This window comes from Propithecus coquereli, unplaced genomic scaffold (genome assembly GCF_000956105.1).
Source record: "Propithecus coquereli isolate 6110/MARCELLA unplaced genomic scaffold, Pcoq_1.0 Scaffold12, whole genome shotgun sequence".
NCBI lineage: Eukaryota > Metazoa > Chordata > Mammalia > Primates > Indriidae > Propithecus > Propithecus coquereli.
Window position 1 is genome coordinate 16,832,738 of NW_012136080.1, and position 4,198 is coordinate 16,836,935.

Here is a 4,198-nt window from a genome sequence, read left to right on the forward strand (position 1 = left end):
CTCTAGCCCGGGGAAAAGAGTGAGACTCTGTCTCAAAAAAAAAAAAAAAAAAAAGGATGAGCCAGGCTTCCGTTGCTCTCTCATGCTCTCATTCACTCTCTCTGGTCCTCTCTTTTCCCTTCTGCCATGTGATGCCTTCCATCATGTTGTGACACAGCAAGAAGGCCCTCCCAAGATGCCAGCCCCTGGATCTTGGGACTTTCCAGCCTCCAGAAATGTGAGTCAATAAATTTCTGTTCATCATAAATTACCAGCGTGTGATATTCTGTTGGAGCAGCACAAAACAGACTAAGACAGAGAGATAATGAGAAACAGCATTTGTGGGGAATGTTGATACCATTTAAACAGATATCATTTCTACAGTTGTCCTACTCCAAAACAAATAAACAAATCCCAGATTCCACTCAATATAGGTCTAATTGGTAACGTAAGAAGTTCCTGAATTTAATCTAGAAGCCCTAGGAGAAAAGCAGGGAGAACTCCAGAGGACAGGCAGGGGCATACACAGGGAACAAAAAGGTAATGTGAGTCCCAGAGAGGCGGGAGCATTGCTGCCTGCGAGCCTCCCCACTGCTGTCTGCAGCCATGTCTTCCTGGGGAAAGAGACACCGGCACCCAGCCCCACTACCTCAGTGGGGAGGCCACACTTGGACTCATGCAAGCACATACACACACACACATTAACATACACGGACGCATACTACACACACACACACACACACACACACACACATACCCCTGCAGTCACTGCTTCTGAACCGCATCATCCACTCTGGAGTAAGTAAGAGAACTCCCTGACCCAATGGGGACCTGCCTTGAGGCCTGGAGGCTAGATCGAGGAGGCCTGGGTGGGTCAAGAGAACACTTTGATATCTGCCACAGGAAAGGGGATGTGGAGGAAGGGAAGGGCTGGCCTGGTGGAAGGGGATGGAATGAGCCATTTTCCTGTCACCCTGTTTCTAAATGATCTGCACGGCCATTTTGGTTTGAAATCAAGGGGTTTCTCTGCCAGCAAATGACCAGAAGAATCAGGTTGTGTGGGAGTTCTCAGAAAAGCTAAAACATCCCATGGCAAATAATTGACTAAATCTAGGAAATCACAGATTTGGAGAGAAGCCCAAGGGGCATGTTGTGTTATTGCAAAGCTGAACTGGGCCCAGAAGCTTGAATTGCTTATACAACGCTGTAGAAGTTAGCAAAATGGGTCCAAAACAGTGTTCTTCCAGCGCTGTGAATCTGCGCATGGCTCCATTTCCATTCCTTCAATTCCACCAGGAGCTATATAATTTCTAAATTTTCTTTTAGGAAAAAAATCATTTAGCATAGAAATAATGCTTTCTACATAAAACTGTAGCTGTTTCAGGGTTTATTTCTTTGATTTTTTTTTCTTCCAAGAAAACCGTAATAAAAAGAGTCTTTCATCTTAATAAAGCCAGACTCAGGAAGTTTCTCTCTGAGCACCAAAGCAGACAACAAATTCACTCAATAAAAATTGAGCGAGTGCCACACCAGCCTGGCCCTGGGCATAGGATGCAAATGCAGAAGGTTTTGCCCTCCATGGGCTCACGCACGTGGTGGGAGAAAAGTCCAGTCTTACCCTCGGGTGGGTTTTAGTGTCTGGGCCAAGTTTTATGGAAGGAGTAGAACATCCCTAGAGCCATGAAAATGGAAGGGGATTAGAGGGGTGGAGAAACAAAACCTAGGCATGCCAGGCAGGGGAGCAGCATCGAAGGAAGGTGCGGAGGCCGGACTAGCATGTTGGATGTATGAACAGTAAGCCTGGGGAGGGGTCCGTGGCTGGACTGTAAGACCCGATGACAAACAGATTGCTAGTGTATCCTGTGTCTAATGAGGAGCATATGTGGGTTATTGAGCTGGAAATTAATAATAATAATAATAAGCATAAAATAGCTAACACTTATAACTATATTCCAGGCATGGTATCAAGTATTTTACATATATTGGCTCATTTAGTTCTCACAATAACCCTATAAAGTAGGCATAATTATTTTCTCCATTTTACTGATAAGGAAACTGAGGCACAGAAAGGTTGAGTAAGTTACCCAAGGTCACACCGCCTGTAAGTGGCACAGAGTGGTTGAGATGGAACCCAGCCCTTTCCCTGGAGGCTGTGACGGGCGAGGGTTCCACCCCGCCTTCACACTGCCCTGTCCCACACGGAGCTGGTCTGGGAGAATGATGCCAAAAGGCAGGAGAAGCTCAGGTGAGAGGTGGAAGGGGCCTGGCCATGTCCCTGGGTCTGCATCAGGACCACTCCTTCCCTCTCAAATCCTCCTTTGTGGCGAAGTGGCTGGAGCAGGGGTTCTGCCACATACAACAGGCTTTCCCTTCACTCTTCGGTCTATCGGATGGGGCTCCTCTTCAGCTGGAAAACTGCCCCTGCCTCAGCAGCACGTAACAAAGTACTTACCAAGTTCTAGGCACTGTGCTGGCGCTGGGGCCACCGCGACGAGGGGGACACTGCGCCCACCCACCACCAGGAGGGAAGCCAGGGCCCTCCTCCTCCCACCATGCCCCAGCTCCCCTGCACGCTGTGGCCCTTTCTGAACAGTTCCGGCTTTCCCAGACAGACCTTCCCCTTCCTGCCCTATGACTTCACCTCAGCGGTGGCTTTCGGTGTCCTTCCCCCACAAATTACAGTGATAGAAGGGCCAGTAAAGTCCAGAAGTCACACACTCGGTGTCCCTAACTGAAGTGTTTTGTTTCTCAATTTAAAGAAGCCATAGATCGTGTGTGCTAAATGTAAATAGTTATGGTTTAGAGAAATGAAAGAGTCAACTTCTCTTGGGACAAGCCCAGTGCTCTGGGGGTTGAAAGGTGAGAATCTACCTGTTGGGGTGGAGGGATCTACCTCAGACCTTGCCTGTGAGGAGGAGACTTTCTCAGCGCACTGGCCCCACCTGCAAACACAAGGTCTTCCTTCCCAGCTCTCCAGGAACAGCCAGGACGGGAAGTTGAAGTCCTGACCCATTTTCAGGGATTTCCAAGAGGACACCTCATTTGAGCAATTGTCACCTTCCTGGGGGTGGTACCTGGAGAGAACACCAATGTCAAGGCAACTAGACCTGTGGGACCCTGTCAAGGTATTTACTCTCTTGACCTCGGGGCTTTACTCTGTAAAAGGGGTAATAACACCCATGGAACAGGACAGTCATGAAGACTGCACGGGTGCAGAATGAGAATGTATCCCCAGTCTCAAGTACAGGGCCTGGCTCATTATTGCAGATGCTCAATAATTGAGATTTATTGCTACAATTCCAATGACGATCCATGTGACTGCCGTCACTCCAGCCAGCCATGTCTTGATAGGGCCTGCCTCTTTCAAGGCAGAGGAGTTCTGAACTGTTTACAGATTGTTGGACTCTCTTTGGGACCCTGGAAAAATGACAGACTCTGGTGAGAAGCACATACACGCAAGATTTTGCACAGGATTTTGGTGAAGTCAAGAGGCTCCCAATCCCACATTGTGCTCCTGAAGGGTTCCAGGGGCTCCAGGTTCAGAGGCCCAGCATAACTTTCCTGTCTCTGAGCTCATTTATTTTTCACTGAGATCAGAATGAGGTGACTTCTTTGCAGTTTTCCTCAGGGCAGCCTGGGGAAGCCTGTCACCATCTCCACCATGAACGGCTTACAGAGATCTCCTAGCCTAGGAAGGCCCAACGTGTGGGTCACAGAGTAACCAAAGAGCTCAAGGAATCAGCATGCACACCAAGCACTGTGTGCAGACTGAGGAAATAGCAGTGCCTATCCCACGCGTGAGCTGGTATTTTTCAAATGTAGGAGGCTGCTGTGGCAACGAACAAATACAAATAGTTACTAAAAGCACGTGCATCAGCCTCTGTTGGTACCAGGAATACTCTGACATTTAAGGAGACCTTCAAACTTGACAGGGTCAGAACCACCCACGGTGGTCCAGCCGCCCTCTCCGTGGCTCCCAGTCCAGGGTAGACATCCGTGACGGAAGTTGCCTAGGCAATGCCTGAGCAGTGTGTCTCTAGGAGCAACTAATATAATTAAAGTGGAAACCTTTCAGAGCATGGTTTAAACAAAAGAGAATCATGCCACATCCAAGGGTCCCTTTATTTAGCTCCTGCAAATAAACCCCATTTAGAGAGGGCCTGGGTCACAGCCTCTGCTCACAGCTGCTTTGCTGGTTCCCCAGACCTTGAGTCTCACA